The following is a 25,673-nucleotide window of genomic DNA, read 5'->3' as shown; positions in this document are numbered from 1 at the left end:
TCCCCCCAGCTTTCTTTACTGTCCAGCTTTCATTCTTGACTGGAAATACAAGAACGTGGATGATCTTGGTCTTGGTCTCCAGTGACACATCCTTACACTTGGTGATCTTTTCTCATCCCTTAATTGTTGCCCTTTCTAGTCTCAGTTTTCTGATTTCCTGGCTGCAGTCTCCATTAGGATTGATTATTAAACCAAGGTATACAAAATCTATGAACTATTTCAGTTTCTTCATTGTAAATGCTAAAGTTTGTAGTTCTTCTTTAGTCATGATTTTTGTCTTCTTAACAGTCTTGCTTTGCCACTTTCTTCTTTCACATTCACTAAAAGTCATTTCAAGTCATTGCTGCTGTCAGTAAAATCACTGAATAATTGAGTTGGAAGGGGCCTATAAGGCCATTGTGTCCAGTAGGATGGTGTCATCTGCATATCTTAAATTATTGATGTTTCTTCCACCAATTTTAACTCTTTCATCTGACTGTAGGCTTTCCATACAATATGTTCTGCATACAAATTGAACAGATAAGGGGATAAAATATACCCTTGTCAGACATCAATGCCTATAGGAAACCATTCAGACTCTTCATATCCTGTCCTAACTGCAGGTTCTTGTTCACAATACAAGTCATGCATCAAGAAAATAAAGGGCTGAAGCTTACCCAATTCTTTCATTAAAATCCATAGTTTCTAATAATCTACAAGGTCAAAGACTTTGCTATAGTCTATAAGGCATAGACTGATCAGAAATTCTTTGGTGCTGTTCAGTAGCCAATGGATATTTGCAAAGTGATCTTGAGTGCCTCTTACTTTAGGAATCCAGCTCAAACATCAGGCGTTTCTTGCTCCAGATAAGATGAAGGCTTTTGTTGCAGCACGCTGAATATCATTTTGCTTGTTATGAGACATCAAAGCAGTGGTTCTATTGTTATTGCACTCTTTGCATCTCCTTTCTTTGGATTGGAATGTACATTGAATGTTTCCAGTCTGTGGCCCATTGTGTTGTTTTCTATATTTGTTAGTATATTCTTGTTAGGATTTTGACAGATTTGGTCTCTGCGGCTTGAAACGGTTCTATTAGTATCCTGTATACTCCTAATTTATTTCTTCCCTATGCTTTCAGAGAAGCTTTCACTTCACTTTCTAGAACTGCATGATAGGATTCCTTCTCAAAGGAGTCTGCCATCCTTTTATCCCTTCTGCACTGGTCTGCACTAAACTGTTTCCATATTCTCTTTATTTTCTGCTGGTCAGATAGCATGTTTCCCCATTGTTCATTCAGCATTTCTAATCTAGGCTTGCATTTCCCTCTGATTTCTTTGATCTTTTGGAAGAGATCTTTTCCCCACCTTCTGTTGTTGACTTCTGTTTCTTTGCACTGGATGTTGTAGTAGTTTTCTTTGTCTCTATGTGACAGTTACTGAAAAACTGCATTCAGCCATCTGACCCTATGTCTTTCACCTTTTACTTTTATTTTATTCCCTGTCCTTGCAATTTTAAGTTTTGAATTTTAAGAAACACAATAGCCAGCAAAAAATATCCCAGGTGGGCAGGGAGTTTCCTCCCAGGTAGATACCCCTTCCAGCAGGTTTTAGGTTTATCTAAGCTCTTACTCAATAGCTGAAACAACAGATAATTGAGCTTTAAGCAAACATCTGATGATGATTTCCACTGCCTGTTGGCTGCACCCTGAACAGCCAAATTCAAGCTTTTGTCAGTCACAATGGGCCTGACCTACTATAACATTCCTTTCAATATCAATGAAAAAGTCAGTGCAATGAGAAACTGGTTTGAAAACGTATTAGCAATTTCTTCAGCAAGTGAGCATAATTTACATAGCAAGAGCTGGGAGATAGATGGCTCTTTAAACTAGATCTGTCACTCTCAGCTCTTCCTCAGTACTTTGATGTTCCTCTTTGAAGAACTCTGCATTTGCTTTGCCTCTCTCCCTTGGCGCAGCTCTGTTTCTCTGCTCCACCGCCACCCACTCCCTTCCCTCTCTTTTCACTGCTACACACTGTTACTTCTGCCCCTCAGCGGGAGGTACTTTGCCAGCCTGCACCCCTTGAGGTAGCTGAAGCAACAGCTTAAAAAGGGTGGGGGGAACCCTCCACTAGGTTCAGTGACATGAGTTCAATGACAAATCTGGCACAGTTTCAAAGAGTATCCTATAAAATAGTTATAATCGTATGGAGCATAGCTATCTCACTTTCCCCAGTTCTTCTTCTTTTCTCTGCATGATTGGAGTGTTGGAAGTAAATACAATACTTGTGTTACAAGTGCAGGCTGCAAAAGAACCAAGCCTAGTCTTTATGAGTGCTCTCTTTCCCTTGCTCTTCCCAGATTTGGCTCTGGACCACCAAGCAGAAGAACAAAATGGTGGCGTTCTGTGTGTGTGGATGGAAGGATGGCTGTAAAAAAGGAATCCTATATAGTACTATGGTATGCTGCAATATTAAAAATCCCTTGAAACAGAAGAATGGGACGGCAATGCACAAAAGCCTCGTCTTGCTTTAACTACTGACAGGGTTTTAAAAAGAAAAATGTTGGGGAAAATTAGTGACAGTCCAAAATGGTGTTGTAACCTTATGGACAATAGGTTGTAAGAATCTGTTCTAATTCTGTTTTACTGTGAAGCATGTTTCCCACTGCATGTGGCGTTCTCCCTTATTATGTTAAATAGTCATGCATTATTCATGTTGCAGGCTAATTTTGTTGAGAGGTGGAGCCAAGAGATAGGTAAAAAAGGTGGAGCCTGAGAGTAAACAGTCAGTCAGAGTGGGAGAGAGTGTGGAGTCAGGAGAGATAGAGTGATATTTGGGAGATCTGAGGTGTGATTAGTCAGAAGAGTGTATAGTAACTGTAAGATCAAATAGAAGATTGTTATTGTTGATTTAGAAACCTGAAGAAGATACGTGTGAATTATTATCAAAACATCTGTAATAAATAAACCTGTTTTATTTAAAAGACAGTGATGAATGGACCTTCATGTTTCTTTAGAAAAGAATGCTGATTTAGTAATCAACTGGTGGCAGTGTGTGGCGTGTGAAGAGGAGTTTGGGTTGCCTTCAAATGCTCTGTGGTGGGAAGATAACCAGGGCTAAGTAGGGGCAATCGCCACACCGCACTTCTGCTACCTTTGTCATGACATGAGGTTTACACAGAACTGAAGTGAATGAATAATCCAGCTTTTGATACCTGCCAAATCTGTGCTAGAAAGGAAACAAATGACTTCCATAAAATTTAATTCCATGTGTGCCCTGCAGGGAGTGGGAGAAGCCATCAGATGTCTCAGAAAAATTACCTCATACTGGAACAAAAATTATTGTGTTAAAACACCATAAAACAGGCCAACTCCTATAGGAGAAATACATTAGAGGAAATTGTGACAAAAGAAGCTGATGAGATTCAGGAACTTTCCAGTCATAGCCACAGGTCTGATGCCCTTTGTGTCATAGATGGAAGTTTATGCCATGTATTCTAGTTATATTGAAGAACACTGTTTAAGTTCACCATGCTTGTACTTTATTGAGCTTTAGTCAGAAAGACCAGCTCTGGAATGTCTCCACAAGAGGCATTTATTTTACTTCATAGAATTATAGAATAATTGAGTTGGAAGAAACCTATAAGGCCATTGAGTCCAACCCCCTGCTCAATGCAGGAATCCAAATCCAAGCAGATCTGATAGATAGTTGTCCAGTTTTCTCATTAACGCCTCCAGCGTTGGAGTGCTCAATACTTCCCGCAGTAATTGGTTCAATTCGGGCACATACAGTATCACATAGCTTCCCACACCAGTGAGTGTGTTTCTTACTCTCCTTGTGAGTTAGAACAAAGGCAATAAATGTTGATCCGTGAAGAAATTTGTTTGTTAACAAACTTGAGGGAGCATATTTATTAACCAAACAAAGTTATACAAGGAAACTTGAGAATTTGTGACTTTTGGAGAATCAAAAGGAATTTAGATTTTGTTACTCTGTGACTTATTTCACTATAGTAAGAGGCAGTAAGAGTGGACCCATTTGAATCAATGGAACTTACAGAGGAGGTCACTCACTAAATCCTCAGTGATTCAAAGGGCATGCTCCAGTGAAAATTACACAATACTAAGCAACAGGATTTTCACTTAGGTTAGGTATTAATCATTATTGTTATTTTCAAAGTGTTGCATTGGGTGTCTTTTTTTTAAGAGTGAGGCATTCCTAGCGTTTACTAACATGTTACATTTTAGTTATTAAAAAAACAATCCAGGTATTTTCTAAAAATGTGAAAGCCTCCAAATACCTCCCAAATAACTCTCTAATCCAATGTTTTGGAAACAAGTAAATATTATTTATTACAATTAAAAAGTAACAATGTTACCAGTCATTACATTACCGTACTCTAAACAATTGCTTTATTATGTCTTTATTACCTCCAAGGTAACGTGTTAATGGTCAAACTGTTACTTATGTTGCTTCCAAGCTTTGATATTAGAAGTCCTCAGTGCTATCTCAAGCACGTGCATGAGCAATCAGGGTCACTGGGAGCAGTGAAAGCTATATGCCCCGTGGTCCTATTGGCCTTAGATTCTGCAGCAGCAACTTGCAAGAGCGTGTAGGGATTCAAATCCTGATACAACAGCTGAAATCTTTTTGGTAGAGTAAGCACAAGCATAACTTTCCATATCTTCCTGTCTGGCAAATAAACCAAGGCTGCTGTACGCCTTGGGGTGCGTGCACACGTGCACATACACACACACCAGCCAATGTGCACCCTCCAAGAATTGTGGCAGGGGAGTTGTTTACTGGGGAGCTATAGACGGAATGTTACACTTTCATTTGTGCTCTGAATAGGATTTTAGACAAGATGTAGAAGAGACAGAAATAGAAGAGGCAGTTCTTAGCAGAGTGAGTCAATGGACAGTAGAGACTCCATATTGACTTGGGACTGGTCAAATATAAAACTGAATAAATGTTCAAATATTTGGTGGATATTCTGTTCTAATTCCCATCCTGGACAACTCACACTGAGGGAAATCAGGTGAGCCACAGAACGTGACTTCAGTGCTGGACTTCGCTGGTTCAAATTCTCATTTGACCCAGTTGGAAAGTTAGGCTTAAATTCACTTGGTTCTGATGTTCAATAAAAAGTCATACACAAATTATCTTTTATCATTTAGACTTATATACTTCACAGTGGTATCAGACTTAGTAGCTACTTCATACTTCTCAGAGGAAAAGTGACAGCTGCATCCAGGGGTGGATTAACCATTAAGCACAATAAACACATGCTTAGGGGCATCAAGGGAAGAGGGAGCACCACAGAAATTTTCCATCGCTGAATTTACCATGGGCCATATGGTGCAGTACTGCAAACGGTGCAGCCATGAAAAAAATTACATACAGATATATACAGTAATAATAAGAGCACTCAGAGAGTGTAGACCTCTGCCAAGGGTCATGAAATCAAAGGGGGGGAATCCCCCCTCCATAAATGAAAGCAGGGGAAACTTTGTATGCAGTCTGTGAAATTTGTGTACAATCTGTACAATGTCAGTAGAAAACACACACACACACATACTCCAACAAAAACATAACCTCCTCGGTGGACGTAAAAATAATAATAGTAATGATAGAGGTTAATGATAGACATTAATCTTGGGAATACAACAAAATTAGAATCTGGTAAATTTAACTGCCCCACGGTCCACGGAGGCTCACGTGATTGTTTCCACATCAACCCCAGCTGACCACATTCCTCTCTTTTTTCATTCCCCTCTTCTTCTTTTCCCTCTTTTCCTCCATCTGCTCTGGGATTAGTCAGTGTCATGTGTTTTTTTTAGAGTTATTGCTGTTTTAATATTTCTATTTTTATTTTTGTTTTCTGTTTTACGAGATGTAACCCACCCAGAATAGTGCTGTGACACAAATAGGAGTGGGATATAAAACAAAGTAACTTTTTAAAACTTTATTGAACAATTTTGGGGATAAAGGACGGTTCAGTTGGTTGTAGCACAATAGTCTTGGTGTAGCGTGAAAGAGTGAATATAACTGCCATCCGATGCATACCTTACAATTCTTAAAGAGTAATCAAGGATTGCCAAGCTGTGTTGGGTATGGCTGCAGTAGTTAGACCACTAGGGGAACCCATCAGCATTCCTGGGGTCAGGGCTGTGGCAACTCCCCTGAACAGGGCATGCCCCTTCCAGCCCCCGCCTCCAACTTCACGATTCCATCCAGGAATCTACAACTTTGGATAGGACCACAGCCCATCTTCTTCACCTGGTATCCACTTCTATGTGCAACCACCACCTCCTTTCAATTAATTTGGCCATTGAATTGGCCCCACTGCACATAAGGGAAGTAGCCTAGCTTAGGTGGGGTGGGTAGATGATGCTTTCGTCATTCTTCTTGCTGTCTCACCCATTTCTTTCTCCTCCATACTCTTGTAGAGAAGTTCTAATCCACTGACAGTTTTAGTCATTATTTTGGTGTGAGAAATCTCTCTCTCTTATTCAATCACACACACACACAAAATACACAAAATACATAAAAATGAGTATATGAAGCATGACAAGTCCACATTAAATATAAAGCATGGAAGCATCCCTTGGAGACTCTGTTTTTAACCTGGAAAATGAATAGCTTCATTTAAAAATCTATCTTCTTCAACTTGAGATTACTTTGGCCAGTGTTCATCAACACTTCTTATGGCAACATGTTTCATAAGTTAATTACACATTGCATAAAGAAATGCTTCTTTCTGGTTCTCTGCATATTCAATCTTGCTTGTTTTAGTGGTTGGCCTTCCCATATTGGCACGTTGTATGTAGTACTCTTTCTGCAATCCATTCCATTCATAATGTTATTAACTGTTTCATATGGAATCTCCTTTTAGCCATCTATGCTTTGAACAAACAAGTTCCAACCCCTGATGTCTTTCCTCAAGCCCATAGAGCTTACAGCTTGCAGTTCATGTTAGTTATCCCTTCTCTATATTTTGCCCTTGGAAATAATGAGTTACAAATAATGAGTTGCTTGTAACTGATTCTTTTTTACAATAACTGAGGAGAATGTTTGTAAAATAGTGGATTATAACTTCACTCCTAGTGCAGTGTAACTACACAACTTTACTTTGGTAATCAAACAGAGAATGCAGCCTTCCCACTTAAGTGTGTGTTTCACCACAGGTCTACATCTTAAAGCATTTTTTTTTGGTAAAAGTAGCTTAAAGTAAACATTTTACTTACTTCTAATTAAGACGTTGTAGCGAACACGGGTTCGAAAACACACGTGTAAGCTTGGACAGAGAGCAATCAGGAGTTTGCACATGCTAAAATGAGCTGAAAGAGTCCAATTCAGCCAGCCATGCTACAACACTCCTTCTCACAGGTCTGCCCACATAAGAACACCCTGGTACTCTCAGATATTATTGTGAAAAGGTCAAGTGGGCTTTGTAGTCCTTAGACTTAACTTGCACCACTGACAGGACTCTAAGTAAGCTAGGCCGAGGCAGCACTCTCAGATGACCCTATGACAAGTGTACTGTTCAGGAAACCAAATGAGTTTTATAATCTTTATTTTATTAAAGAAAAAGCATGTTACTAAGCCAAATTAAACCAAGACAAATAAACTAGCATTGTGCTGTTTAGTTACACAGATGTAGTGAGGCAAAGAAAACATGAAAAATAGAAAAGTATTCAAAAACCTTATTAAAAATACAAAAAGACATTAAAAAGAATCAAATCAGTTCCAGTCCAGGAAATCATTAGTAAAAACAAGTTAATCCAAGTAGGTTATGAAAAGGCTATAGTCCTCAGTGATCCTATAGAATAAAAACCCCTAAACAAAAGTAAAAATCCATTATATGTCCCATAGTCCTTAGAAAAGAAAAATCCAGTAAATATACCATAGTCCTTACAAAATTACAAGAGCATAGTCCATATGGAGTATTCCAAGAAAAGAAGTCCATAAAGAATATTCCATAGAACAGTCCATAGAAAATAGTCCATGCATAGTCCTTAGGAAAAATCCCATAAGTCTAAAAGTAATCCAGCAAAGCATAGAAACCAGTCCATGCAGGTAGTCCCAAATGGCTGAAGAATAGGTCACGAATCACTGAAAGGTCGGTCTTGGAAAGACAAAGTCCATAGAGAAAAAGTTCCTTTTTTCAAGAGTAACTGGCAAGGGCTTAATGCACCTTCCCACGATGTCATCCAATCAGAGTTCGTTACTAGGCAAACAGTCCTGTTACATCACATGAATTCTTTCTCATACACAGCAGATGTTATTTGGGTTAACTGTGGTTTCTCAAAGAGTCACAACAATTCCCATCTATCTAATCACACCGAGTCCTTCTCAGGCTTTCAGAATAACATTCTGTCGGCTCGTCTGGAAAACACTTGTCAGCATAGCAAAGATACTTTATACAAAGAAACAAGATGGAACCTCTCTGGCTTATTTCTTAATTACAAAACCCATATGCCTTAAAAAGATTTTAACTCAAAAACCCTTCTCATCACAGACGTCACTTTTAAAATGGGCAAAAGATTAATATACAATTACTTGGGGAGACTTTCAGGCTATAACAGTAAATAATTAATTTAAAAATAACTTTCTAAGCTCTGATTGTACTGTCATGGTCATATTTTTTCTGAGATGAGACCATATGTTTTATAAAATTGGACTGTCAGAACTATGTTGTTGTTTAGTCATTAAGTCGTGTCCGACTTTTCGTGACCCCATGGACCAGAGTACGCAAGGCCCTCCTGTCTTCCACTGCCTCCCGGAGTTGGGTCAAATTTATGTTGGTAGCTTCAATGACACTGTCCAACCATCTTGTCCTCTGTCATCTCTTTCTCCTCTTGCCTTCACACTTTCCCAACATCAGCGTCTTTTCCAGGGAGTCTTCTCATGAGATGGTCAAAGTATTGGAACCTCAGCTTCAGGATCTGCCCTTCCAGTTAGCACTCAAGTTTGATTTCCTTTAGAAATCCTTTAAGGTTTGTTCCCCTTACAGTCCAGGGGACTCTCAAGACTCCTCCAGCACCACAATTCAAAAGCATCAATTCTTCGGCAGTCAGCCTTCTTTGCGGTCCAGCTCTCACTTTTATACATTGCAATTGGAAAAACCATAGCTTTGACTATGCGTACCTTTATTGGCAAGGTGAGGTCTCTACTTTTTAAGATGCTGTCTAGGTTTCTCATTGCTTTCCTCCCAGGAAGCAGGAGTCTTTTAATTTCGTCACTGCTGTCACCCTCTGCAGTGATCATGGAGCCCAAGAAAGTAAAATCTGTCACTGCCTCCATATTTTCCCCTTCTATTTGCCAGGAGGTGATGGGACCAGTGGCCATGACATTAGGTTTTTTTGATGTTGAGCTTCAGACCATTTTTCAGACCTCTTTCAAACTCATTAAGAGGTTCTTTAATTCCTCCTCACTTTCTGCCATCAGAGTGGTATCATCTGTATATCTGAGGTTTTTGGTATTTCTTCTGGCAGTCTTAATTCCAGCTTGGATTTCATCCAATCCTAACTTTTGCACGATGTATTCTGCATATAAGTTAAATAAGTAGGGGAACAATATATAGTCTTGTCATACTCCTTTCCCAATTTTAAACCAATCAGTTGTTCCATATCCAGTTCTAACTGTTGCTTCCTGACACACACACACACACACACACACACACACACACACACACACACACACACACACACACACACACACAATGCTAAATGTGACCACTGTGCTCATTTGTAAAATGGAATTATTATGCTTGCCAGTTTATTTCCAATCACTTCCCTCTTTTCCTAATATTAAATTGATTATTGTGCCCCTCGCCACTGTTGCACCTCACTGAGCTGATATTTTCAGTTAGCCACCCACTACAGCCCCAATATTTCTTTCCTAATTAGGTACAGCCAATTTAGACTTCACTGCCGTATATGTCAGGTTAGGCATTTCTGCGCCCTCGCCAATGCCTCACTTGGTGCTTACTTATTGTGGAGCTCATTTGCTGTTCTGTTGCCCATCACCCCATTTAGACAGCGACAGTGTGCATGGAGTTTTTACCATCATGAATAAATGCAATATCCCTGCAGTGGAAGTGGCACCTTGAGCAAAGCTCACTCTCCTGGAACCATAAATTACTACTCCACATGTACCATGCAGTATTGATATGATAATAGTAACCCTCTGGGACACCAGGCTTCAGGAGAAGTAGGAAAAATCCATGACCTTCAGTATCTGACCGAACAACCATGGCAGGGGTTTTTCCTTATCACCTGCATTACAACAACCTTACAGCCATTCCTAATCGTCTCCTCTATTCAGTTGTCCAGATAAAAGCTGTATTTATGTTTTAGTAACAAACACAGCAAACACTTTCCTTATGAAAACAGCAGACTGCAGTGCAATATCTCATTAGGTTTCAGTGTAAGAACCAAATATCAGCATAATGAGAAATCAATTGTAATCTTATGACTGACCAGCAGGTCTCCTTGTACTGAAGTAATTATGCTATGTAAACTTTACAAGAAGTTTCTTTTTTTTATCAAGGAGCTCCAATAATGTTTGCTTATTGATGATATGTCTTCAGCAATAAACAATGCATTTAAGTCTCCCTGGTTGAGCTCTGGGGAAGTATAGCTGTTTTGCTAATGGAGGAAATGTCTAACAACTTCCTAAATCAATTAACTTGAAAGGCACAGATATAGAAGCATGAGGGTAAAAGCACGGACACACAGTCTTATACCATGTAATACTTGCTAGAATACACATGAGGGATAGCATTCCAAGACATTCATTACAACCCTTTTCGTGTGCAATTTGGCTGATTCCCTACATATACGAATGCTACTTCCATAAACATTTTATGGGGCCTGCAACCTAATGTTGCAGTATAGAGTGCTAGTGTTCAGGATTTGAAGTATTTTGTTCCATACTAAGACTAAGACCACAGTTTTCCTGGACTGACAGAAAGCCTCATCTAGACTATGAACGGAGACTGTTAGAATCTGAAACCTGCATAAAATCATCCACATAAAAAAGGACAAGGGAAGGATTCTAATTAGGACTCAAGGGAGACCATCAGTCTATCTGGTTCAGTATTGTCAATACCATCCTACTACCGGGAGTATCCAGTCACTGAGCCTGAGATTTTCTTCCACACAAAATGAATGCTCCATCATGGTGCTGTAGCTGTGCTTCAGCTGCATTAGATTTGGGGCGTTTTTGGTACTTTAATTGCTTTTTTTAAATGGATGAATTCCTGACATAGTTGTGGCTTGGATTAGCAGAAAGAGGTATGATTCAAAGGGGGAAAATAGAAGAGGGGTGTGTGTGTGTGTGTGAGAGAGAGAGAGAGAGAGAGACAGAGAGAGAGAGAGAGAGAGAGAGAGAGAGAAGGATGAACCAGTTGCCTTTGAATATTTCCTGGGAGTATATTCAGTGTTTGAAAAGTAGAATCAAGATAAATTATTCAGCAAAACTATTATATTTAAGAGTAAGATGGGTCTCTTAAAGCAATGTGGGAAACTGGGTTACAGCAAACTGGAGACAGGAATTTCATCCACTGGAGTCAGATCTAAAGAAGAATAAAGTCTGTGTAAAAAAAAAAAGATGGACAGTGTTGAGGAGGCAATAGAAAGAAAGTGGGGGACAGAGCAATATTTGTAGACTAAAATGATGGGGGGAAATCATAGACTAACATGAAACACACAGTAGGCAAAATCCTGTTGATTAAAGTCACACTAGCATAAACTGGATCTGCTGCTGGAAATATTTAATTTAAAAAAACCTGAAGGCTTCCTATCCCTGTCCCTCCCCCTTTCAGGTTCTGGGGCTCTCTCTTACCTTGGGAAAGCTTTTGGGAACCTTGGAAAGTGAGTTGGGGGAGCCTTTTCCAAAAATTCCACAAGCTCGCCAGTGGCAGTCCCAGATAGCTCAGTGGTTTAGGTCTCTGGCTATAGAGCCAGAGGTTAGGAGTTCGATTCCTCACTGGGCCACCTTGACAGGGGTGGACTTTAAGATCCATTGGGTCCCTTCCAGGTCTTCAATATCATTATTAAATGCCATATGCTGGAGTTGCTCAATGCACAGGTTGCTTGGAAAGAAAGAAAGAATTTCGCAAAAACGCAGCTTCTCTTGTCAGGATGCTGAAAATCACATGAGGAAGGAAGTTGTCAAGGCTCGTATTGTCCCCGCTTCACAGCCATTAAAAGCACAAAGTGTCTAGCAACCCAAATAGAACAAGTGTAACTCCCATGGTTTATTTTGTGCAGCCCAGTGGGCAGGGAAGTCTTTAGAAAGGAGCGGTGAGTGTAAAATGTTCAGTTCAGAAAGAGAAAGAGATGGAAAGGAAAGGAGCGTCTGTTCCCTTAGGAACAGGAATTCGGCCTTTATCACTTTGATTTATGTAGTAAAATTTCAGTGCCTGTGTGCCAGCAGGAGCAATGAAAGAAAAGTCCTTGGAGTGATGATGTATTTATATGTTCGGGCCTTAAAGATTTTACCTCTACAACTGCATTTTTTTAAAAAGCCTTGGATTCTCATACCTATACTGTATAGTTTGAGATACTGTACAGTGATGTTCTAAGATTTAATTCCTGATACATTTTGGATTAAAGAGATGATATAGGACTTTTATTTTTCTTCAGGCAGTTCCTGATGCATGAAACTCAGAGGCATATATTTTTGCTGCATCCGAGTTTGCCTAAGTTCATACTATTGTTGCTGCTGCTTTTGTTACCGGATTTAAAACTTAAGATTTCTGCAAAGTTCATTGTGTTTGCAATATTTGTTTTAAAAGACCACCCCATAGAATGAAGCGGGCTGTACTCAAGGATGGGGTAGCACACCAGCAGTAGACGACAGACTACGTACAAGATTAATCCTCCAACTCTGCCACATCTCTTTTTTGCATAGGTTCTCTCAGCTTGTCATATCTGTCCTTGGAATGGATAGTAAGTTGCAGGGTCTATGGCATACAGAAGAAATAATTAGATTAAAAAAATAAATAATAAGAATGATAGTGACAAATTCATTACAATGCATTCTGCCAAGCTGAGAAATATCTTAAGAACAGAATGAGGAAATCATCATTTCTTCATATCTGGCTTTTACCTGAAAGAGGAAGCCCAAGGCAGCTAACAACATGATAGAAAAGCAAATACCAGTCCCCAAACAAGACATAATTTGTTGTAAACTGTGATAAATTATTGCTTTTCCATTTTCAGAATTTCAAAATATATCTATTTGTTACTCAGTGTTCTCCTGACAGCAAAAAAGCTCAACAGGATGCTGGTCTAGTGTTCGTTTAAAATTTATGTTACTGGAACATGTAATATTTAAGACAGGAGATGAAATGGTCTAAGCATGTCTCAAAGTGATGGGCTTGGGGCATCTTCTAAATTTGGCATAGCTTGTTAAATGTGTCCTAAGTTTTGTCATCATTTTTAAAAGTATTTATGACAACCTCAAGAGGTGGAAGATTCTCATATCTATGACCAAAAATAAAACCATTAAGGCAGAACATTGCAGTTCTCCAACCCTCTTCTGGTATACAGTGGGATGATGAAACAGTTTTATTCTCCTGTGAGACCCTCAACATGTCTATTTCTGCCTATTAGCTACTGATAGAATTTTAAATTCACAGTAAAACAGAAATGCACAGTATTTCTCAAAAATTCATATTTAGTTGCATTTCAGAATCCCAGTGTTTCTAAGGTTCCAATCATCTGCAAATATTTTACAATATAACATTTATAGAATAATTCTTAAAAGAAAACCGAGGGCAGATCTTAAATGCTGAAACATGTTAATATAATTTGATATAAAATAATAATTTGTTATTATTATAACAATTATGTTGGCAATCATTTGCCCACTTCCCTCATATTAGCCCTACTAGATTCAGTGAGACTTACTCTGCAGACTATCATCATCATAGGCATCCTTCAGCCTTGAGAGACTATGGTAACATGCTCTTATCGAGAAGTGTCCTCTCCAGAGCATGAAGCCTGGGTAAAGTGGTATGGAGGATAGGCTGTTACCCAAGCAGCAAATCCCCCCTCTCCACATTGCTGAAATGGTCCATGGAAAGGCAAGAGCCAATACAACTGGTTCCAGAAACGTCGCAGGAGATGGCAGAAACTGCCTTCAGGACTCCAGCTCCAGATTTTCAAGGTTAACTCCTGAAGCCTTTTCCATCAGTGGATATAGCCACAAGGCAGTGGAAGTTTGAAATTGGAGTTTTCCTTCTCCTAGATGGGCTGCCTTCCATGGCTGACAAGCCCCACTTACCCAGCCTCTGCAGAGTATAATTGCACTGTTATTATTATAGTTTATTTCTGCGTACCTTGACATTGGCTATGTTTAGCTCTTGTTTGCTTTTAAATTTTGGTTTGGCAGTTGATGGTTCTCAGCCTCTGGTGTCTTCTTCGAATCCAGCAGTCACTCTGTGTCTGACCATAACAGAAACAAAAGCTCACTTTCTCCTTAAAGAAAATAAAAAGGATGGTAGGTTTAGTGCCATTCCGTCATATAGGCTGGTGGGCAGCAGGAGCAGGGGAATAGGATTAGGCAGGTAAGTAGGTCAATTGACAATGACACAGACAAATTCCAGAAGCTATGTTGAAACATTCCATTTCTTTCTTTACAGTTTCCAGTCTACCTTGATTCATACTTCTCACATTCCATGTTCCAGTTGTGTGTTGCACAGCATCAGACTTTCCTTTCACATCTGTGCATGTTAATCACTAGAGACCCTTTCAACTTTAATTAGCAGTGTCATTAGCAACTATGTGATTCGTACTTGTTGTTTGTTCTTCCCCAGTAGCTGACTGAATACTTTTAGATATGGGAGCCTCATCTTCCAAAACTATCTCCTTTTTCATTTTAGACTTTGTCATCACAGGATTTTCAAGATAAGAAAGGTTTAGCAGTGGTTTATCATTGCCTTCTTCTCTGCTATACTAACAAAAGTTAACCTGAGTGTCACTTGCTGTTGTCTGTGAAAGATCATCTGCCAGCATCACCTTCAGCTACTGCTACCTCCCAGTAGTTGCCCTCCAGATGTTTCTCCATTGCAACTGTCAATTCTCTTCTGCTGATGTGGTCTTCATTACTCCTGAAGAGGGCGGATGCATCAGAGGTGAATGTTTCAGCATGGGTCACCCTGTTAGGAGTTCAGGCTTGTAAGGAAGTCTAGTCTCCTGGTGGCATTGTTGTCAACTTCTCTAACACACTCAAACCCTCTCACCACATGAAGTTGTGTCTCCAAGAAGGGTAAACTACTCTTTGACTATTTCATACCTGGAAAACCCTCTTCAAGTTCCCACTGGTCAAAAGTGACTTGATGGCACATTTTTAGGCATCCTTCAGTCTTGAGAGACTATGGTAACGTGCTCTGTATGGAGGATTTGGAACAGCGTCTAGTGTGGCTGAGAAGGCTGATTCGAGAGTGACAAACCCCTCCACACTGAAGACAAATACAATCTGTCCTCTGTCCAGCTCCCTGATTTTGCTGGTTTCGGGACCGCCTCTTTGCCTTGGCCTGCTGGACAAGTGTCTCTTCAAAATGGGAGAGGCCATGCTGCACTGCCTGCCTCCAGGCTGAACGCTCAGATGTCAAGGTTTCCCATCTGTGCTTAAAATAGCATTCATCTTTTTCTTTTTCATTATTCTGTAAAAGCTTCTACTGTGCAATAGATTGTTATTTTCATTTGTTTAATACAGGTTTCCACACCTATTTTGTGGTATTTCTTTGTTAATTCACATTATAGATAAATATAACTCAAGCCACAAAATAAAAATACACTCCATTTTTTTTCTGTTGTCTCTCTGTTTCACATAACATAAGCTTATTGTATTGTTTGCTTTTTCACTACAAAAGCTGACACAAAATTGAATAAGCTGCTTCTGCCATGTTATCTCATCAGTTACTTGTACCAAAACAATTAGCTGTTTTGTTAAAAAAAAACAGCTGTAGTTTTTCAATAATACTTTCACTTTTAATACACCTTTCTGAGGCATCTTTTAAAAGACTGTTTTCATTTTAGGGCAACACCTCTGCACTGCATAAATTCAATTATTAGAACTCTAACAGAGAATTACATATTGAGCTGGGGTCTATTGTATTATAATATGAGAAACTGATAAACTAGGTTACTGAGTGGCCAAGATCCTGCATTGACCAATCAGCCATCTGCCATAAACACCACCAGAAAAGCTATAGGGATAATATACCTAAAATGACTGGGTTTCCAAATATATAATTGTTAAACTCGACATAGCACTCAGGAAGCAAAAAAGACTTCAGGGGCAAAATATTGCAATTGGAGGTTTTGTTCTTCATTCTTTTTTGTAGGGAAAATGTATGTCATGATTTTTTTAGGGGAGCTGAAAAACAAGGTGAGGACATGTATAAGTAAACTTTCCAAAGAAATGTCAGCAAGATGGGAAAATGATTCTTTTTCCTTAGAGGTCTGCTTACTCATGTATTAATAACTCCGAAGTTATCAGCAAATTGCCACAACCTATTTTAAAAGGTTTTAGAATCAATTCATTAATCATGTGGGGAGAAATATATTTTTTCTTCCCAAAATACCTATCACAGCCTAAATATGCATGAATGTTTGCTTACAAAATTAGTGAATTTACTAAATTATCACAAGCGACACTTCAGATGCGTAATGTGGAAGAAATCCATTTTCTTCTCCCCAAACCACTTATTAAAACCTAAATGTTCAGTAATGTTAGCTTATCGAATTAGTGAATTCAGTAATTTATCTGAGCAACATTGTTCTTTGCATTTAAATGATGCAGCATAACTGCTTTATAGTTCTATGTAGCTCCATGGAGAATTGTAGTTCTGTCACAGTAAACTTTGTGAATGTATTATTCTTTAACCATATATGTTATCAATGTTTATTTCATTGACTCATGCTCAGACACAATTTCAGAGAGCAATGGTGCCTTCTCTTTTAGCAGAACCTGCAAAGTACTTGAAGAAATCATCTCTCAGTAATTGTAGTTCTATGACACCAGTGGGAACAGTGAAATGGAAGCAACCTATGTTAAGGGATTAGATGAAAGCTGGAACAGAACCAAATAACATGGAATGGGGACACCTTCATAAAAATCAATGGCAAAAATAATGGCATGCGATGAACAAACATCAGAACAGTGTTTTAGACCTCAAAACCATCAAAGATTTCTTTCATCAACCCTTAACTGTCTAAAAATGGCTCTAAAAAGAATATTTCAATACCCATACTGGGCAGAGAATCAATATTGTGGATAAAAAAAAACCTTGGAACCGCAGTTTTGGAGTAGGTTAGTTTAACAAAATTCATCTGTCACATCCAAGTGGAGAATGCTAATGCAACCAGCCAAAAAGCATCCCCATGGACAAAATTCCAGTATCAGTTCTGGGCAGAAAATGGTTATTTTAAGACACAGGCTGTAACAAAAACTTCCAAGTAGAACAGTGCAACAAAAAATAATACAGGGCAGAAGACAAACGAAACAAAGCACTAAACATATTTAAGCCACAGAACACCAACCTATGTCCTTGCGGTCTCGAGGCTAAGCCATAGTGATGGGCTTGGGAAGGCTGGCAGAAAGCATATAGTTTCAACCTGTGTTCCTCTGTGTGGACTGTGATTCCTGTAAGGTTGGTGGTTTGGCGTATTTCTCCTATCTAGTCATAAATGACTGGTGAACTAGTTGCTATCACCAGCTCAGAAGCTGGTATTCGTGGACTTTTTCAAAAATATGAACCTTAGACACAAAACCAGGTATGGAATATGGCTCCATATATTATACAGTGACTGGTTGCATCTGTCCTCTCTGACTGGCTTACAACACAGTATTTAAACTGCAGTACGGCAGTGAAGGCTGTGCTCACAACCTGAATTCAATCCCAGGCTCAGGGATCTAGCTTGAGGTTGAGTCAACCTGCCATCTGTCCAAGATTGGTAAATAGAGTACCCAGCTTGCTGAGGGGGGGGAGACAATGTGTAGCCTGCATAATTAAACTGTACACCACCCAGAGAGAGCTTTAAGCACTATGGAACAGTATATAAGCAGCACACTTTGCTTTGCTTTACAATGGGACAGGTGTAATTTGGAACGCTATCCTACCTGTAAATAGCTGTTCAAGGCTGTTTTGCATAATGTTGATTTGCGGCCTCTGTAAGTACTAGAATATGCTTCTTGAAAATGTTTTGCAACTTCATACCCCTCTCATCTGATATGACATGTGAGCATCACTCTTTTGAACAATTTTGTGCAATACGGATTTTGTGACTGGAATGGAAAGAGGTCTTTGGGACTAATTTGTGACTGGCAGCATCATTCACCTCCTCAAGTGGGACCGGTTAATTCAGCTGGGCTGTATTACCCGGAAGTCACCATAACGGGCTGTTTTTCATAATACTGATGTTCTGCCCAATACTGGAATGTTGCTCTCTGGGGCATTTTGTGGCTGGTTGCATCACTCTCCTCTAGACAGTTAGGACGGATGAATTTGGTTGGACTGTCCCACTCAGAAATCACTGTTCTGAGTTGTTCTTTAAAAATTTCAATTTTCTGCTAAGAACAGGTACTGGAATGTTGTTCCTACAAATGATTTATAGCTTGCTATATCTGTCTCATCTAGTCATATATGTGCTGTGAATTTGGTTGGGTAACCCTACTCAGAGGTGGCTGTCCCAGGCCATTGTGTTCCATCCCAGTGGGTTCCGGTTCTGTCACATTCCATTCTGGCTTTTATCTAGTCCTATATCTTAAGGCCGTGACTTTAGAGAATAATAAAACACATTGCAGCAGTAAAATAAGATTTGGATTTGTTGTTCAGCAGACTTTCTTCACTGCAAATCTGTTTTGGTTTGCAATTTTAGGCTACAGTCCAGTGTACAGGTTTATCCACACTAAGCTCTCTTTATACCCATTATATCTATACATGTCCTGGTGTCCACAAGAATGAAACTACTTTGGTTGTCATACAACAGTCTTTCTCCAATTTCATTCTGCCTTCCTTCCCCATATTAATTTGGAACTGATCAGAAGCATGAATACTTCCCCATTTGTAATAGCACCTCCATATCAATGATTGCTTCGTTTGTCTTTCTCTTTTTTGAATAAATTTTGCATTTAGACACCTAATGCCAAGACTGATATTTCAACACATCAAGACATGGTATTTTCGTTCCTCATTTTTGGAACCCAAATAAAGGCTTTGTAATGGCCTCCTTTTATGAATGTTTTATGAGCACACAAGGCTGGTAACTGAAGCCAAGATCATCTCCCTTTGTAATGACAGGAGGGATCAACAACACACACACCCTTTTAAAATAATTTATACAATGTTTTCCATGGAAGGAACAGTGTGAGGCAGTAGTAATGATACTGAATGCAGGGAAAGCATTGCATACTGATCAATCAGTATAGCCTAAGAGGGGGGTGAAAATTAAAAATGCAACATACTGTGATGCAGTAAAACAGGCAGTTCAGTCAAAATTGGAAAATTTCTGTATACTGCAATAATGAAGGTGTGTTATAGATGAACTGTGAGCAGATAAACCATGAGGATGATGATGATGATGAATGGAATAGAGTAAATAAGGGTGAAGCAAAATGCTGTGGTGCAATTCAAGATTTGTGTGAATGAGTTATATAGGTATCTACAAGTACATCCAGCAACTGTTTCCCTCATAATCCTGGTTGGAAATACTGGGATGACCAATTCAAAGCAATGCAAATCAACAAGGGGGAAAAAAGACTTAAGAAAGCACTAAAATGACTAGAAGTGATGTATGGAAGTGAGAGCTGGACCATAAAGAAAGCTGACCGCTGAAGAATTGGTGCCTTTGAATTGTGGTGTTGGAGGAGGCTCTTAAGAGTCCCCTGGACTGCAAGGAGAATAAACTTATCCATTCTAAAGGAAATCAACCCTGAGTGCTCACTGGAAGGACAGATCCTGAAGCTGAGGCTCCAGTACTTTGGCCATATCATGAGAAGAGAAGACTCCTTGGAAAAGACCTTGATGTTGGGAAAGTGTGAAGGCAAGAGGAGAAGGGATGACAGAGGATGAGATGGTTAGACAGTGTCATCGAAGCAACCAACATGAATTTGACACAACTACGGGAGGCAGTGGAAGATAGAAGGGCCTGGTTTGCTCTGGTCCATGGGGTCACGAAGAGTCGGACATGACTGAATGACTAAACAATGACGAAAATGACTGGAAACAACACCACTGTATGGATGAGATTTAATTGTACTTTAAAATGGGAGCAGGTCTAACTCCCAAGAAAGTATTCATATAATCAGGCCACAAATTATCTAAATGCAGTAGTTATTAGAAGACTGCATTACATGTTTGCATTCAAAGGCAAGAGAGAGAAAAAGAGATTTTGCTTCACAATATTTTTCTGTGAAATTTAGTTTTCTAAGTGGCAACCCTGTCTGAAAGTGCAGTTCTATTACAGAATTTTCATGATGCTCCTTCTCCTATTAAATGTCTGATATTTACAGCAGTTATTATTGTTTGCATGTTATTTGTTGAGATTGTGAACCCATCAATTTTCAGAGTGCAAGCAACATAAGTGTGCTCAGTGAGCTTCCTTTTTTTTTTTTTTAAGGAGGCATTTCCTGGAAATTTTACAATGTATCTGGTTTATTTCACAGGGGACACAAAACTGAAAAAGTGTCAAACCTGTAGCTGTCAAGACTTTAGCTTAAGACCAATTAGCTAAGAATACCTGCCACTGGGAAAACCACCTGGCAGTGCAGAGAACATCAAATGTTTTTGTACTCAAGTCTGTAGCATTGTTCAGTTGCATGGTTTAATTTTATCCAGGAAGATTTGAGGCATTCTGATGCTGAAGAGAAGCAAGCTGTCCTGTTCTGCAGGGGTGAAAGGCCACCCAAAACCAGCATGTGCTGCCACTGACCTCTCTTGCAACCTACACAGAGGTAGCAGAAGAACAGGGTGAGAACAGCTAAACTAACAAGCGAATCCCTATTCCCACAGCCAAGAGACTCAGGAGGAAGCAGCTTCACTGCTGTGCTTGAATGTCAAGCCCTGTTTATAGAAACACAGGCATGGGCAAGAGCAGCTGTCGGGCCCTGACCGGAAAGAGCAATGCTTTGGGGACAGCTAAAGGCTACTTGCAAACTCTGAAGGCAAGGATCAGTGAAAGTGAAAATGAGAAGGGTAAAAGAAACTCTTTGGAGTATTAATTAAAAGGCAGCGAATGTTACCAAACCAGTTGTTTATTGCCTAGATCAGGATGGAGAAGATTTGAGTCCCCCTAATATTTTGGTCTATATTTTCCAACAATCATACACAGTATGGCCAATGGCAAGAGACTGTGAGAATTACAATCCAAAAATATCTGGAGGGCCAAAGGTTTCCACTCCTATGTTGTACAAGCTCAGAATTTGTAGCACCAATTTATACAGAGCGAAATCCAATTGTTAGTCCCAAACTACGTGAACAGACCCACTGAATCAGTGTGAGTTAGAGAGCTGTGACTACACAGCAAAGGAAATGTAAATTAACTTGCCTTCTCTTGCTGCAGAATCACGCAGGGGGATTTTGTACATTCCAATACATCTGGCACAGAAGCCAGAGGGGCAAAAGCCCAGTATTTGCAGTCCCATTAGAAGCACCTGTAGGTGGCGCAGTTCAAAGGAACTGCCTTAAGAAGGCTTTCCTTCCTCCTTACCTTGTTCTCTTGCCAGCCAGAGTTCCTGAAGCTGTTTTTTTAAAAAAGAATAAAAACAGGACTGTGGGGGAGCTGTTAAAAAAAGAAGTGGCAGCTTAGGGGAGCAGAGGCATTGCAAAGAGGTGAGTACTGGCACTGTGTGTGTGTGTGTGTGTGTATATCCATGCTCTTTCCCCCATTGCCCCCTTTCCCCTCACACAAACATACTACTCTCCACTCTCATTCACTGTCCCTTCTCTTGGGCTCCCTCTCTTTTATTCCAGCTAGCGCCTCTCCTTCCACTCTTCCCCTCTCCTCCTCTACAGAAAAGCCACTCTCCTATCCACAGAGGAAAAAGCCCTATCAAATCTTTCTAGCAAGAAAAACTAGTAAGCTCTTCCCTGGTGAGATAAAATCTGGATTGCAAGCCAAAAAGGCTGGATTGATTCGATTTAGCTTTTGCATCATGCAGCATGAAAAATTACTTCGATTTCACTCATTTAATAAATGGAGCAAATCTCCAGGTATTTGATGGTGTAGTCACAGACTCGAGTCCCATTGATTCAAAGGATCTGCTCTGGGGCTGGTGACTGGGGCTAATTGCAGTGATTTTCCAGCTTAAAATTATTCCCAAGGCCAAGAGTTCATATCCCCACTGTGCCTTCCAGGAGAGGGGCCAGCTAAGATTACTCAGGGCATGTGTGGTTCATACACACCCCACCATGGGCAAGCAATGGCCATGGGCAAGCAATATGGTCCCACAGCACCTCCAGAAAGAGGAGCTGTTAATCCACTTCTAAGCATATCTGGGAAACCCTGAGAGGGTTGCAATAACTCAGAATTTTGTTGGCAGTATACAATGACTGTTATTAATTCTATTCAGCATTTTTAATTGAACAGATAATTGGGATTGTTTTAGCCGAGACCAGGGATTGTTTTAGCCGAGACCAGGTTTTTAGATAATAGTTTTCTGTTGCAAAAAGGAATATAAAAGCATCAGAATTTTAGCTAGTTGAAGACCTTACAGAAAAGATGTGACTTTTAGACTGGTTGGCTTCCCTTTGAAGTATATACTATGACCTCTCTGGGGCAGAATATCTCTTTTATTGTGCAGCTTACATTTTTAGCAACCACTGGTGACTTAGTAATATCCTTGGCATTAAAATGAAGATGTGTTTTGCCTCCATCCTTGATTTAACTTTTGATGTGCTCATTATCAACACAGATGTCACCCAGAAAAACCAGCTCTTGATGTTGAGTAGGCCTTTGGGTTGGGTTGTAATGCATATAATAAACAATCATAAAAGATCACAATCAATGCATGCAGGTTTTGTAGACTTCCCAGGCCAGCCATCCTGAGTTTCAAATTGCACAGGTTATGCAGAAGAGTGCAAGCATTAACACTCCAGCTGTCACAAAGTCGACCAATTAGCTGCTGTTGCAGGCTCTTGTGAGCAGCAAATCCATCTAGGGGTCCAAACAGCACAACACATGATTCTTCATGTACGTGAAACATTGTGCTCTATGGCTACAAGACAATAAAATTCTCACCAATCCATCAGCAATCTGAAGACAGTGAACAATCCTTCAGTATTAAAGTAAGCGGAAATCTAGAGGGGATAACAGATAATGTTCTCTGCCCTTTAATCACCTCAGAGAAATCCTAGGGAACAGATGACATGCCACAAGACTGGAAACATACACAAATCATTGAGAAAAGTATATAATAAATTCCTTTCTCTTCATTAAGTAGCTATAGCCAGCAGGTACATGTTTTGTTTCCTATCAGACTTGTGATTTTCTTATTAAATGTCCATTTTCATTTAAGGCAGTTGTTGAGATAGCCTGATGTGGAAGTTGGTTATTTGGAATCAGTGGCCAGAATCCTGTCGTGTTCACATAAGTTGTCTGTAACTTGCCGTAGCTAATTGCGGCTATGTGAGAAAATTTCATGGCTCATCTCAAGCACACACTTGCTAATGCACCCAACTACACAACTGACATGTGCCATGGCACTTGATCAGTTAGTCACAAGTAGCTGCAGCAAGTTACATGATTCTGATCAGTATTTAAAAGCCAGCATCCATCAAATCTAACAGGATCGCCTAGGAGTAAGCAGTAGCACAGGTGGGAAACTTGGACCCCCTCCACCTCCACCACAAGCCACAGTTCTTGTCTAGGCAACTGAAAACCAACCACATTCTCAAGGTCACATGCCTTATGTGCCTAGGGTGTTTTTGTGGGTAGGAGCAATGCTACCCAATCAAAATCTCTGCTTCCTGGCAGAGTGTGGGGGGGTACTTTTAGACCGATAGCTCATAGAATGTCCAGTGGAGGATTCTGGGTGCTACAGTCCAAAAAGTGACTTATCGAAACTCTGTTTTTGGGTGGGGAGAGGAGGTAACAATTGAGATTATCTCTGTCTTCTTTAGATGAAAATTCATTTTTTTTTTTAGCCCTCAGAAAATTCATTCCCAGCCTGAGATGTTGATTTACAACAATGACAGCTTTCTTACAGTACAATGAGAAAGAAAGAAACGTATCTGTATCATCCATATGTGGATGACAGCACGCTCTAAATCTCCAAATAATGTGTCCCAGAAGTTTCTTGCAAATGTTAAATAGCATGTAACTGAATTTGTCTAACAACATTTAACTAGACAGTGCTCTGGATAAGGGACAGGGCTTCCTTGTGCAGGCATAGTAGAATCTGGATTGTTCTTTCTTTATTCTATTTATTCTCACAGTACAGTGTATGGAAGGTTACAGTGCAATGCTTTTGGAAGTGAAGGATTTGCTGGCTGTATGCCTTTGCCCAGGGGACACCCAAGTGTACTCACAATGCTTTTCTAGTCCTAAGGGAGACTCCTATGTCTGTCTGGATAGCTGGAAATGTGATCGATGTTCTCTTTTGGAAGTCCAATGGGCCATCTTTTTTTTCTGAACATCCATGTGACAGCAAAGGTAAAGAAAGTCTTGGATTGCACAAAATGTTTCCAGTGGATAGCACAGAGAGCTTGCAGTGGAATTAATAAGTGACACATTTTCACCACCATTGTGACTACTCAAGGTGTCCCGTGGGACCCTTAGATGATCACAAGGCTTGCCCTACTAGTACATGAGGTGAAGCATTCACCTTACTGAATTGTATTATAAAAGACAACAACATTTTATTTATTTAAATTTATATTATTGCAGCTTTCTGCCAAATAGGGGAAAGAGGTAGTTGTGAGATTTTCTACCTCAAGTGACAAAATAATTTGACTTGCTTTGGTTATTCTGCACTTGACACGTGTTGTGGTGGTGAGAGCAGGGTGCCATTAACTGTTCTGTTTTAGGCCAGTCCTAGAGGGCTGATCAAGGAAAGCAGAAAAGTTTGGCTTTAATGCTGCCCAGCCACTGTCCTCCTGCCTGTCACAACATTGCCTGTCACTTTCTACCAGGCCCATGTCTCTGTCACCATAGTTGTCTGTCAGCCCATGATGGAAGTACTGCTTCCCAAGCTTTTGCTGGGTCAGCATGATTGCTAGTTGTTGTTGATTGCTACCACAAAACAGGTAATGGTGGGAGGGATCTCCTGTGGCCCTGCATTATGCATCCTGACAAAGAGATGCTTCCTCAGAATGCAGCATTGTAGGTGTGCTGGTCAAAACAGTGATTGTGCTTATTCTTTCCATGACATTGACACATTTTGCTTAAACATTATTTTAAACAATATTTGCTGCAGTTGTGGCAAAGCTATAGTAGTGTCGGTGTTTTCTGAAATCACCTTACCCATAAAGACCACCACCTCAGAACTTACCACTAAATAGGTGGGAGGCCCATGGAAAGACTAGGGCTATCTGCCTTTCTGCTAATGGAGCAGTAAAATAATTTTAAAAGGCTATCTAAAGTGTGTGTGTGTGTGTGTGTGTGTGTGTGTGTGTGTGTGTGTGTGTGTGTGTGTGTGTGTGTGTGTGTGTGTGTGTGTGTGTGTGTGTGTGTGTGT

General features: G+C 39.9%; 1 long non-coding RNA gene across 1 annotated transcript in view; it reads right to left on the bottom strand.

The window, feature by feature from the left end:
• The window catches only part of LOC110088711 (uncharacterized), a 72,132-nt gene extending 46,627 nt beyond the window's left edge, over positions 1–25,505 (bottom strand). Inside the window, exon 1 of the long non-coding RNA XR_013543284.1 lies at positions 11,829–25,505. This is a non-coding gene — a long non-coding RNA (uncharacterized LOC110088711). The remainder of the gene's footprint in view (positions 1–11,828) is intronic.
• Positions 25,506–25,673: the final 168 nt, after the last annotated feature.

This window comes from Pogona vitticeps, chromosome 3, assembly GCF_051106095.1.
Source record: "Pogona vitticeps strain Pit_001003342236 chromosome 3, PviZW2.1, whole genome shotgun sequence".
Taxonomy (NCBI): Eukaryota; Metazoa; Chordata; class Lepidosauria; order Squamata; family Agamidae; genus Pogona; species Pogona vitticeps.
The sequence above is the reverse complement of the archived record's forward strand: the minus strand, read 5'-3'. Positions and strand labels throughout refer to the sequence as shown.